The sequence below is a fragment of the Talpa occidentalis genome, unplaced genomic scaffold (genome assembly GCF_014898055.3).
Source record: "Talpa occidentalis isolate TD23 unplaced genomic scaffold, MPIMG_talOcc4v2.1 talOcc4.7, whole genome shotgun sequence".
Lineage (NCBI taxonomy): Eukaryota > Metazoa > Chordata > Mammalia > Eulipotyphla > Talpidae > Talpa > Talpa occidentalis.
In genome coordinates, this window is record NW_023605083.1 from 54706506 (window position 1) to 54720600 (window position 14095).

The 14095-nt window shown below is 39.3% G+C and overlaps 1 long non-coding RNA gene across 5 annotated transcripts in view; it reads right to left on the reverse strand.

The window, feature by feature from the left end:
* LOC119231862 (uncharacterized) overlaps positions 1-14095 on the reverse strand; it is a 310536-nt gene that overhangs the window by 78100 nt on the left and 218341 nt on the right. For 4 of the 5 annotated variants that reach the window (XR_008549417.1, XR_008549418.1, XR_008549416.1 and 1 more), the window contains exon 4: positions 8514-8587. The exons of the other annotated variant lie outside the window; for it this stretch is intronic. This is a non-coding gene — a long non-coding RNA (uncharacterized LOC119231862). The remainder of the gene's footprint in view (positions 1-8513; positions 8588-14095) is intronic. 5 annotated transcript variants of the gene reach the window in all.

The window sequence follows — 14095 nt, forward strand, 5'->3', positions numbered from 1 at the left end:
AAGTCACTCATCTCCATATATTTTATAGACATAGAATCTTAGAAGAAATGTATGAGAGGAAGAAGGAGTTGGGACTTCAGTTTGACTTATCTAAGGTTGATTCCCCTCCTACTACTTCTCAGTGCCTGGCCAAGTGTTCTGTCCACCATGACGCCTGGCACACAGCAAACTGTCAGTGGATATTTAACTAAACAAATAACACTGCTCTGTGGGAGCATGAAGATATGTTGTCACATTATCCCAAGAATTAGCTACTAGAAACAATAAAGGAAAAGTCATAAAATAGTTCTTGGCACATAGTAGGCATGCAATAAATGACAGATACTATTACAAATATTGTGGAAAGACCTTCAAAGATGTCCTAACCCAACCATCCCGTTTAGCAAATGAAAACCTCGGGAGCCAGTTAAGAAGGATTCCTTACCCAGTGTTCATTCTGATAAAGCATAGCCTTCCATTTTCTTAACTCTTGGTGTCTGAGTGTTTTAGTGTAAGTGCCTACACCAAGACTTCCAGAAATCAAGGTTGCTGTTTAAACTGTCACTTATAACAGGAATTGGGATGCACTCAGATAAGCCCTCAGTAGCCTCACTCAGCAACGTCAGGTGGCAGAATGTAACACTTCAGAACAACCTGTGGAACAGCAAATCTGAGACGATGACTTTGATACTGCACAGGTCTGAGTCACTCTGTATGTGTACGGAAAGCAATTTCCTGGGGTTCCCCGAGGAGTAAATCACTCCTTGCTGATTTTCAAGGGTTTTGTATAAAATGAGGTTTCAAAGCTCCCAAGCTGTCAAGACATCAGTGGCCTGCCAGCAGCCTGCGGCGCCTATGGCTCTCAGTTACCCACTGAGCCCTGCAGTGTGCCAGCTACGCGGACCACCTGCGGGGCTTGTGAAAAGAAGATCCCAGGACCCAAGGGTGCAGTCCAGCAGTTTCATTTTCTCAGACTTCCAAGGTGACTCTCCTGATGCTGAAGTTGAGAAGCACTGCCATTCTCAGAACCCCCAGGGTTCATTTATCAGACATTAGATGTCTCAAAAAATGCTCATAATGGTGGGGATGTGGTGCTGATGATGGAGATGATGAAGAGGAAGATGGATAGAGATAAGTCCCAAGAATTACAGGCCAGCTGTTAATGCAACTACAAGGCGCAGTCTTTCTAGATCAACTTGGGAAGCCATTGTTTTCCCGACTTTTGGATGTGGCACCCATATATTTACCAAATGGACTGGGACCTCCATGAAGGTGAAGCTAACTTGCTTATCTATCAACTGTTTTGATTCAGCACCTGATCCTTGCACTTCATGAATTGAAAGGGGCTTACATATTTCCTTGAGGCACTATCTTCTAGTCCTGAAGCTTCTATACACATGCTAGCATTTAGGAGAGACATAATTTATCTACAAGTTCAAATTCCCACCACATGCTTCACTCACCTGCTCACCATAGCCACGGAGGGGGCCAGCTGATGGATGGCTTCTAAAGGAAATGATTCAAACTTTCACACATATATTAGAAAAGTTTAACACTGAGACTTCTTACAGTTTGCTATGATCTGTCTGGCTTTTGCTGCTAGATGGGAATACCAACCTATGATGGATGATAAAACATTGCTGGAATAGAGGGAAGTATGGTGCCAGCTAACTCAGATTTTCACACAAATCCTCTAAATAACTGGCTAAATATAAAGTGGACCTGTTGAAACCAACAGAGTACACTGGAAAAGAAATTTTAAAATATTCTTAGCTGGTATTAATCTATCCCAGGTGAATTTTGTTCTGTGCATATGCAGAGGGCACAGTGCAACCACTGTATGCACCACCTACTCTGTCTCCAGCTAGTTAATATCCTAAAGCCCAATGGTACAGTGCAGTTCCCCATTTGCTCACAGGGAACACATGCTTTCTTCTATTATTTAAATTTTAAGTCCTTTAATAGTGCTCGCTTCAGCAGCACATATACTAAGTTCTTTAATATACCTCTCCAAAAACTTTCTGATTCTGAAAAAGCACAATCCTAGCCAATTCTAGATAAGCATTAGAATACATTGAGTAAACATATTCAATTATTTTTTAGCATAAAGAGGCACACCATTTTTATTACTAGGACAAGTTTCTCCTTGAACCTTCTAAAATATCAAACAAATATTTGAAGATTCCCCTCTTTTGGATTATGCTAAGCAATATAAGTCAGAAGGAAAAAAGATAAATATCAGATGGTTTCACTTATATGCAGAATATAGAGAAACCAAACAAAACTTGCAAGATGACCATAGATCAAAGACATACAGCAGGGAAGGAAGGAGGAGGGGGGTCAACCCAGGGGAGGGAGGAGCACATGGGATGGGGGAGAAAGACCATGGGGGTCACAGTGGTGGGAGAACTACAGAAACGACATGTGAGGGAAGAAATCGAATACTGTCCAAAAATTAATAAGGTAAGAAAATAAATTGACTAATAAAGATTCCCCTTTCAAAGGTGCCTGCCCACAAGTCTGTCTATCCCTAGTTCTGTCTTGGTTTAACACCCTCCTACCACCTGCCCTGGTTCTCCAAACACCTGTATCCATGCTGACAGGCAACTCTGCTTCTAGACAATCAGGAATAGCTTAGGAAAGGTGACACTGGAAAAGGGCGTCATGATCTTCCCACTGTCAGGGGAGCAGGATACCCTGATGACGCCCCAGACACCAGCTACCCAAGCTGTCTCCTGGCTCTAGAACGACCCTGTGACCTCTCAGTAACATCTGGCCCCGGGCAAGTCACTCAACTGCTGGGTGTCTAATTGTCACATCTACACACGGGATGACAGTATGAACCCATTTATAGTGCATTTGTGAGGGAAAAATATGTGAGCACGTGGTAAGTGCACATAATTAGTGCCCAATATATTTTTATTGCCATCACTGTGCCTTCTCTAATTCTAGATTACTCCTTCCTTTCTCTCCACTCTGCCTCAGGTTCCTGTCACTTCACACCCAAATTTCGGCCGTGATTTGGGCCCGGGCAATGGGAATGCACCAGTAGATGTTAAGGAAGATTTCATGAAGGCAATGACATTAACGTTGGACTATAAAAAATTTCTTCCTCTCTTTTTGAGTGTTAATCAGAAAATTAGGAAAGGAGGAAATTAAGAATTACATAATCCCCTTTAAATTCTTTATAAACCAGTCAGGGCCCCTTCAACTTCCTTTTATATATGCTCAGACTGGTATATTTAGCTCACTCTCTTTCTCTCCTTATATGTCATATCTTCCCAACCTTGTTTTTATGCTTTAGAGCTTTTTCTCTAACTTTATCTCTTCTAAACTTTCTGAGCCCAAAGCCATGTCATGTGCCAGCTGCAGTAACACCAGGGCTTAGCAGAGCGGGGTAACACATCCAAATTTTCCTTGAGCTCTCTATTCTGAAGAATATGATTAACTTTGAAGAAACCACACACAAGACTTTAGTTAGGCAGAGATAAAACGAGATGGCTTATTGGACTCAAATTGCTTTTTATTTATGCCATTTCTGTCAGTGTCACACATAAATTTTAATTATACTAAAAGAAGAATTATGGAATAACTGTCAAGAGCAACGACTCTGAAATTGAGAGGGCTGCTGTAGACTATGAATGTTGTTCACTGCACACAGGCAACCAGCTGAGTGATTAGTGGGGCCTGAATCCTGCATCTCTCAGAAGTCATGAATCCTAGTTAGGACTGAATTTACTCAGAAGGGGCATCTTTTTCTACTCTCTACAAATTTACCATATGAGTATATTAGCTACCTATGGGAGGACTGACTAAGTAAGCAAATAAATGGCAGAAAATGTGATCAAGATTTCTCTTTTTAAAAAAGGAGTTTCAAATATGGAAAGGACATTGGAATGGAACGGACTATATCAGTGTGAAATCATGGTTTTTCACAGAGAGATAATTATGTGGGAGTGTGCATGTGTGTATGTCAATATATTGCCTTGTTCTTTCTACCAAGAGAATCGAATCCGTGACGCAGGAATAGCAATGATCACACCTAGTAACTCAGATGTTGGTTTCTAAAATACTATTCTCCACTAAAATGAACCAGAGCTCAGTGTAAAGATGGGGGATTATAGGGTTGGGACAATGAAAGTACAAGGTAAGCCAGGAACATATTTTGGCTCCAAAAAGTAAGAAGTGCTCAAAACTCTTCAGAATGTACCAAATACACCAGACCAGTTTGAAAGGGCTTCTTCCTTTCACCTGTCTCTAGTCTATCAAACATCCATGCTTCATGCTTGGTCAAATCATGGAAAATTTGAGCATCAAAATAAGTAATGACTGTCGTTTATTATAATCCATTGTATAAAACTAGAATCTGTAAGTCCATACAGGCACAAATGAGTAAATGAATAAAAAATGGGAGCAAAGGGGAAGCTATACCTAAAACTGAATACTAACTAATGTGGAATTAATGATAACACTTAAAAACTGTCATTTGGCAACCTTTACAATAATAATTGGTTCAGGAAAAATCATCAATGAATGCTAAAGTTAATGTGTAAAAGTCTGATGGGCAACAAGCTATCTACATAGTCTCAAAAAATCACCCTATAAAATACTTACTAAGTAGTAAATATAAAAATACTTAATTGTTGCTAAATACAAGGTAGTTATTAATTAGAGTGGAGAGCCTAGTAGACACCATGTTAACCAAATGATATAACCTAATATCACCATCATCTCACAAATCAACATAACGTGCTACCTGATTAACACAATACACTGAGAAGAACATGTCATGCTTCTGTGATTTTTCTGACTAATATAAATAACCTGAATCCAAACATTAGGAAATGTTAGAAAAATCACAATTGAGAGACTTCTACAAAGTAATGGTTTTACATTCTTCAAAAATATGAATGTCATGAAAGATAAGGAAAGAGAAAAGAACTTTCCCTACTGAAGTATATGATAACTAAATGCAACACATGGCCCTGGATTGCATATTGGGCTAATAAAAGACAATATTAGAACAATTGGATAATTTCTAATAGGAGTTATAGATTTTAATGGTTGGTTAGTGGGTACATAGGAGACAGCCCTTGTTCTTAGGAAACAGATACTAAAATATTGAAGAGCATTGGTACATCCCATCTGTAGTTCACTCTTAAATGGTCCAGAAAAAAAAGTATATATATATATATATATATATATATATATATATATATATATATGTATATATAGAAAGAGAGAGAGAGAGAGAGAGAGAGAGAGAGAGAGAGAAGAGGCAAATGTGACAAAATATTAACAGCTGGAGGATCTGAGTGGAGGTATATGGGAAGTCCCTAAACTATTAGTGAAAAATATTCTTAATTTGAAAGTCTTTAAAATTAAAAAAAAGTCTTTTAAAAAGATAAATTAAAAAACTGTTAGACCTAAAAGACCTTGAGAGAATTCATCACCAATAAATCTGAACTGAAAGAAATATGAAAGGAATTTCCTTATAAAGAAGAAAACTGATTCCTCCAAAACACTGGAATTCAAGAAAGAATGAAGAACAATGGTAAGAGCAAACAGGTGGGCAAATATACATGAACGCTGAGTGTGATGGTGACACTGTCTGGTGTGGGCTATGTAAAGTAACACAAACTGTGGGTGTGGCTGGAAATGTGGAATAAAGTGCTCTGCGGCCCCAGCATTGTCAGTGAGATGATGAAAGTGCTAATTTCAAAAGTACTAATTTATAGTTGACCATAATAGGTCATTTCATTTTCCAATAGCCATTAAAAACAAGCAATATATACAACACAAGCAATATATTAAAAACATATATAATACATATATGAAAACACACATTAGAGAGGAAAAATGGAACAAAAATGGAACAAAAAATTTTATTAATCCAGAATAAATGAATATATATATATATATATTTAAGTACTAAAAACTGCTATTAAAAAACAAAGATTATCAAACTGAATAAAAATTAAATATAAGCACCTAAGTGTAGGTGCTTTTAAGAGTCACATTTTCACACAAGGACACAGAAAGACTGAAAGTAAAAAATATAAGAAAGATACATTGTGGGCCTCCCCAGTGGCACAGCGGTTGAGCGCTGGGTTGGGATGCTGCCAGCAGCCTCTGCAGCGCCGGTTTGTTTCCCAGCCGCTGGGTGAGGGTCCCACATGGCGCACAGACCTCTCCTGCTGCGCCCTCTGCTCCCCTCAGCAGTGTACTTCATCAGTCTGCCTGCTCTGTTCCCCACTCTGGCTCTGGCGAATTCTCTCACCCTCCTGCACTTCCGACTGTACCCAGTGCTTATGTAAATAAAGAAATAAATCTTAAAAAAAAAAAAATACATTGTACAAGCACTAAAATAACATTAATGTGGTTTTACAAATATCAAAGTAAGTTTTAAGTTAAAAATCACTTCCAAACAAACCATAGATCTGAGGCACCCAGCAAGGGAGGGGGAGGGAGGGGGTCAAAACAGGGGAAGGAAGAGTACAAGGGACTGTGGTGATGGTGCTCGGGTGAGGCAGTGGTGGGAGACTTATGGAGACTACACATAAGCGGAGAAATCAAATATTGTACAAAAATAAACACAATGTAAGAAAATAAAAAGTTTAATGAAAAAAATTAATGCCAAAATACAGATACTTTTGATAATAATAAAAGGTTCACTTCACCAGGAAGATATGACAATTTCTAAATTTATACACATGCAAGACATAGTTTCCAAATATATTAGATGACATTTTACAAACCTAAAAGAAATAGTTAAATGTTCATCATTGTGGAAAACTTTAATATACTTCTCATAATAACAAATATTATTCAAGCAGTCGGTAAGAACAAAGGCCTAAATAATGCAACTAAAAAACCTAACTGAATTGACATATATAGAACATCCCAGATATAGTTGGGATATGTGTTCAAGTCCATGAGGAACAGTCATAAAACTGACATATGCTAAAGTATAAAACAAGCCTTAATAAATTTCAAAGAATTGAAATCATTTAAGGTATGTTTTCTGACAAGACCATGCAAAATTAAGTTAGCTATCAGTTATGAAAAGATAACTATAAAACCCCACGTTTATAAATTAATCAATATAATTCTAAATAACCCATGCATCAAGAAAGTAGTGATAATGGAAATTAGAGTATATTTTGAATTGAAAGATGATAATTATGCAGCACATGAAAACTTGGGGGGTGTTAACACTGAGCTGAGAGGAAAATAGGTCTGAAGCTTATATTAGAAAATAATAAGGACTAAAAAGCAAAGGTCCAAGTATCTATTTCAAAGACCTAGAAAAAAGAACAGCAAAATAAAATCTTTAAATGTGAAAGACGAAAACAATAAAGAGGAGAAATTAATGAAATAGAAAACAAATGCACAAAACCAGCAACAACCAAACCGAAGATTGGTTCCTTCAAAAGACTGATATCATTGATAAGCAACAGATAAGATTCATCAAGGAAAAAAAGAGAGATAGACATTGTATATCACCAGGGATTAAAAAAAAAAAGGAGGGTCTCACTACATAATCTAAAGAAATTTAAAAGAATGTTTATGAAAAATTTTGTACCAGTAAATTGGAAAACTTAGATGAAACTGTAAAATTTCCAGAACGCAAATTTTAAACGTGAATATTCTTATTTCTATTAAGTAAATTGAATCTGCTATCAAAAATCACCCCACAGAAAAAACTCCAGGTACAGATGGCTTCACAGATAAGTTATATCAAACATTTGAGAAAGAATGACTCCAATGTCATATACTCTGTTCCAGAGTTTAGAAAAAGAGATTATATTTTCTTAATCATTTTGATGAGGGCAGCATAACTTGGATCCCCTCTTGCTCTAAAATTCTAGGAAATTACCATAAGATATACGATAGTTAATTTATTGAGAACTCTACAAAATACCAGGAACCTAACTGTTGGGATTTTTATCATTAATATGGAATAAAACATCCTTTGGGGAGCTTCGATCAGTCCTGTTTCTGCCCTAAATATACTTCACATATTAGATGAGCCCATGTAAATTAAGCACATTTTAATGTAGTTTAAAAAAACAAGCTTTTTGTCCTTTGGGCGGAGGAGGTCAAGTAATGTACAAAACAGAACAAACATCCTTACTCCCACCCCAAACTACCTGATGCCCTCCCCCCCCCAACCCCCCCCCCCCCCCCGCCTCCCATCTCCACCCCCGGAACCTCCACTTAGCATGTCAGCTGAGGGTAAGGCAAAGACTCAGCGTGTCTGTTTTACACATTGCTTGAGACAAATGCAGTAGAATAAAAGCAAGCAAGGAAAGAGCTTCCTAAATAATGCTGGCAACTCCAACTGAGTTGTACTTTTCACTTTACAAAGCATTTTCATGTTTCATTTATTTACCAGAATCCTGTGAGGGGGTCAGGCACTTATTCCCATTTACCAAAAAGGGAAATTGAACTCAGAGGGGTGGTAAGTTGGCCCAAAGCCACACAGTGGGTAGGTGGAGTTTGAACCTAATGCCTTTGGAACCCCAACCTACCACGCAATCCTCAAGAGGTCAGGTAATGAAATCAGCTCATATGGGAATGCTCTGGCTGTGCGAAGTCACTGGATCTGGAGAGAGGAGGGCAAAAGAGAGATAGGTTGGGAGAAGACAAAGAAAAAATAGTATTTCTTGCTGACAGCATGGTTAACAGCCACCTTCAGTATTTGTCCTTCCCAAAGGTGAGACACAGTCTGCCTTACGCATGAGAGAATAAGTAGGTAAGGACCCTCACTCTCCAAGATGCCTGAAGTTTGCCCCCTTATCACGCTGGGCTTGGGGAGCATTGCCTCTCCTCCTACAGTTCTGCCTTCCTGGATCACTGTCTACCCAGTCGCAGAAACTAGGTTAGATTCACTTCAACCACTGCCTACACCAAACATCAATTCTAATTCTAATTCTCAATTCTAATTGATTCATTCATTCAATAAAGGTTTAAAAGCCAGTCATACATCAAGTCCATCTGAAATACTTCTTCACATACCACTAGGCTTAATAATTTATACTCTACTTGTGAGTCTCTCTCAGTAGACTGGGGGGTACTGTCTCTTAGCTCAACATTCCCGGCACCTACCACAACCCACAGCAAATAATAAGCCGTCAGTAAATAACTGAAGGAAAGGAGAAAAATGCCTTTCTCCTCTCTGCGACAGCTACTTATGGACTGCCACCTCCAGGCTTTTCCCCTCTGCCCATTCCGTTTACTGCCTGCATTAGAAGGATGCCTCTATGTAGCGCACATCTGAGTTCTGTGAATTCTGTGCATGTCTTGTCTCTTCTGGAAAAAAAATTCCTTAGTACATTCCTTAGTGTTGTCTCCATCCAGGCCTGCCTATCTCAGGCAGGAACAGAGGCTCCCTCTTACACAGATGTGGGACAAAACTTGCAGGCAATCCAACCATACATCCGAGGCATACTGTAAAGGAGGGGGAGGGAGAAGGATCAAAGTAGGGAAGAGCACAAGAGACTATGGTGATGGTTCATGGGTGCTGTGGTGGTGGGAGAACCATGGGGAATACAGCTGAGGGGAGAAATCAAATATAGTACAAAAATGAACAACAGTGTAAGAAAATTAAAAAGTAAATTAATAATAATAAAAAAGAAAGAATAAAAGAGATCTAGTTCTACACACCAGCCCAACCTCTTCTGCCTTCCCCACCCTGCTACTCCTGAGGTCTGGGGCTGGTACCCAACTGTCTGACCCTTTGAATATGCTTCCTTGTGCTGTATCTCTGGGCCTGAGCTGCCTCCACGTCCTGGAAGCGCTCTGTGAACCCTCTCCCTCTACACCTATATCTGGGGGCAGGCCCTCGTCCAGCTCTGATTCCCAAATCCCCAGCTCTGATTCCCAAATCCCAGGCTCCAGGTACCCATTTGCCCAGGTGGAGAATGGTAAGAATAGCACGTTAGCTCAGAATAATCTGGCCACGGTTCAGCCTCTTGCTTCCGCCCTCAGAAAACCTATACTTCAGCCACCTGAGAAGATTTTGTTTTGTTTTGTTTTGTTTTCTTTTTCAGTTTGTTTATTTTTTAAATTTTATTTTATATCTATTTTACATCATTCTTCCCTTTTGTACAATGCGTGCTTTCTCCTCACAGTCACCTGAGAAGATTTACCATCCCCTCAGATGCCATGCTTTTTAACATTTGCTGCTCCTCCTGATTGCAGGTCTCATCTGTCCACACACAACCACTGCAGTCTCCTTGGCCTGTGAAGTTCCTACTCATCTTTCAAGGCCCAGAGAAACATCACACTCTCTTTCCCTGAGCCTCAGTCAGAATCAAGTATGATCTGAGCAACTGCACTTGTACTCTAACACCGATGTCTCTCTGCTCTGACAGGGAATCCATCTTTCCCTGCATGCAGATCAGGAGCTCCAGGAAGAGGACACCTGCCCTGTTCAGGGCGCCGTACCGAAAGGCTAGCTCTGTGCATTAAAAGCAGGAAAAATGCCTTTGCTGAATGAACAAAGTTGGTAGGCATCAACAGATTGTCTCTTAACAAGTGAATAAATATTTTCAAAAGCTTCTACTTATCACACACTTGAACACCAATAAGCTATCTCTCCCTTCATCAATGTGAGGGTGTACATACTGAACCCCTAATGTTGTGATATAACCAGCTGTGGAGATAAGGAGGCAAAGGAATGTAGACCCTGCCTTCAAGGAGCTCAGATTCTCCCACAGTTAACTGAAAAAAATGGGGGAAATGTATACATGCTTAGGCTTAATACATTTCAAAGAAACACAGTATTTTTTATAAACAATATGAAGTTCATACGCTTGTGACAAATGTTATTCAGTGGCTGGTAACGCTGTAGAAATTTGGAAACAGTTCCATCACCAGCCCTTTCATTCTCTGGGTGACTTTAGTTGACACCAAGATCAGCAAGCAAGCTTTTAAGTAATACTTATTTAAAGCTGAAAACATGAATGAGTTTCCACCTGAAAGAAATGATGAATCCTTTTCCAAAAATGGAGATAATTGTTAGCAATTTCAGAAGGTGAACTAGTAAAGGATTCATTCTCACATCGTTCTCATCTGTCTGATGGAGCTGGAAGGTTTATATAGTTTTCGCTAGTCCCCATGGCAACAGCCTTTTTCCTGGGTTACCATAGGAATTGTGAAGGCCTTTATAAACCTCCATTAGCAGAGCCTAGGCCTGCAGCAGTCAGAAAAGCGTCTGCTGAGGAAGACACTGCAAAGTGTCAGGGAGGGCGTTTAGGAATTAATTTTCCCCAGGAGTAGCTGTGCAGGTCCGTGTAGCCCCCACTTCTGAGCTAGATAAACTGGCATCAGTCCAATACCTTGAACACTTCACATGAAGGGGTTTTCAAAATTTAGCCACAGATAGATATGACCCAATTGCAAAGATTTTGAAAGACTAGGAAGAAGTCTATTCTGTTAAAGCCTCACACCGGAGGGAAGTAAATCCATGTTGTTGTTTTTCCTCCAGAATGATGTATTAAAGCCATATTAACAATGACTATTGTGCTAGATGGTGGTGGTGGTTACACAGCAACATAATAGCATGAACTGGCTCCTAAGATGGTAGATTTTAGGTTATGTGTGTTTTCCCACAATTTAAAAAAAAAACTAATTTAGTTATAATTCTGATACTGCCATTATTGAGCATCTACTATATCCCAGGCACTAATGCCAGGGGCTTCGGATGTCCTGTGGCACCTAATCCCACAAGTCAGTAATTATCCCTACCCTGGAGATGAGGAAACAGGCTTAGCGAAATAAAGAGCTTCAGGGTGCACAGCTAGAAAGCCATGGAGAAATCAGTCCAGCCAAGGTGTCCTGACTCTGGACTCATGACCCTAATTCCCACAGCTTCAGCATCAATGGCTCCTTCTACAGGGAGTTCTGGTTACATTCAGTTTAACTGAATTTTTTTTCTTTTAAGACATAAAATGGCAGGTGCTTTCATTTTTACTCCAATCCTTGACTTCTTTTACAGCATTCTTGTATTTTCAGAAAATAGTTATTTGTACCAAAAAAGTTGCTTATACAGATTAATAATTCTTGGCACTTTTAAATAACAATCTATATTTAAAAACATCAACAACCACCACTAAAATTTACAAGAGTTACATATGTAGAGAAATTGCTTAGTAAATAGACTTCAGAAAATTCATTTTCATCAGGGCAAAGAAAACGACCATGCTTCATGCTAGAAACTGTGGAATGCAGGTAACAGTTATCTCTTCTTTGAGCTTTGGTCAAGCCATGTGCAAGAAATATGAAAAAGAGAACTCTAGGGAGAAGACATTCTAAAACTCCAGGAAATTTCTTCAGTAGCAAGAAGGAAGGCAACAATAGAAATTAGGGATTCTTTAAAAACAAAAAATAAGACACATTCTCCTAGGGTTATTCCACATGCCAGTCTTAGCTGTGAAAGTCCTTCTACCAGAGCTAAAATCTGGGTTCCAGTAACCTGAGGATCTCATTACTCAAGTAGGTAAATGGGAGAAAGAATTTTTTTTTCTCTTCAAAAAAATAAATGGAAAAGGAATACACGAATTAAGCTATTGATACATCAGTACAATGTAAAGTATCCCAAATTATACCATCTTTATTTTTTTTGCTCTTGTAACAGTTTCTTTAATACTTGGTAGTGTTTCTCTTTAGTTGCTTTGATAAATTTTTTCTTTCAAAAAGTAAAATTGAAAGGAAATGGGGAGTTGTTTTTTGAACACAGAGTTTCAGTTTTGAGAAAAGAAAAAGGTCTGGAGTTCTGTTCACAGCAACAGGAACAACTTAATACCACTGAAGTGTGCATTTAAAGTGATGATGTTGAAGTTTACATTATGTGTCCTTTGTCACTTTAAAACAAAAAGGTAAAATTGACAACCGTCTCAGCACAGGCTACTATAACAAAGTACCATTGGCTGCTCCCTTTCAGTGGCATTGGGGGGCACTGTCTTTCCCCTGAAGTTCTGCCATTTATTTCCCACAGTTCTGGAAACCGGGAAGATTAAGGTACCTGCAGGTTCCACTTCAGGTAAGGTCCCTCTTCCTGGCTTGCAGATGACCACTTCATTGAGTGTCCTCACACTTAATGTCTCTCTTCTTATAGAGATAGTAGTCCCACCATGGGAAACCGACCCTTTTCGACTCATCTGAACCTCATTACCCCTTGTAGTAGAAATCCAGGAAGAATGTGCTCTGAGACCCTTGCCTCTGCACCCCTCACAGACAAAAGCCACTCTCTTACCTTGTTCTTATGTTGAGCTCACTTCAAGTTTTGCTTCCACATTTACTCACCTCTGAGCTCCTGCTCTACCATTGTCCATCACAGTGATGGTGGACAGGACTCCTGGACCTTGGCCCTTTAACTCTTCTCCTGGACCCTTGTGTTGAACTTGACTTCAGGTTAGAGGTACTCCTGATCCTCTGAACAGCCATCTGGGTGCAGATCTCTGAATCCTTCCACACCACAAGGCCCAGCCTGGTCCACCTCAAAGGACCACAAGTCACAAATTATCCTGAATGCTTGCCTTTCTGATGTCACCTGAACAAATCTTCATCATCCTTTATAATCATTCTTTGGTTTCTGCTCCTGTCCTTAGAATATCTGAGCTCAAATAGAGCTTCCTATAAAGCCCAGGGATTCTTTCCACTTAGAGACCACCACTGTTTCTTTTTCATCAGGACTGTACACACTTTCATGGACAGAATGCCTGCATGAAGACCTTCTCAAACCTTGTGAAATAACCACCTCTTGTTTCTGGATTTCTTTTCCCCCATGGCTATAACAAGCCCTTTCTTTCCTTTCTGATCACAATTAGGTATATAAGAGGATCTCAGTACTTCATCTACTTGCTGGGAGAAGATAATGTAGGACAAGTAAGAAATTACTAGAAACTAGGTAGAATTTGAAAATTGTTTATGCCTGACATTGTCTGGCTTCTAGCTTTATCCTTTGAATTTTATGGGAATTGAAAAGTTTCTTGGGAAAAGAACTCAAGCAGATAAGTAGCATTCAGAGTAAGCGGCAAGGTAGGGATGCTCAACAGAAAGCAAATTGTAATATTTGCATGATCTCTTGGAGATAATTGACTTTAAAAGA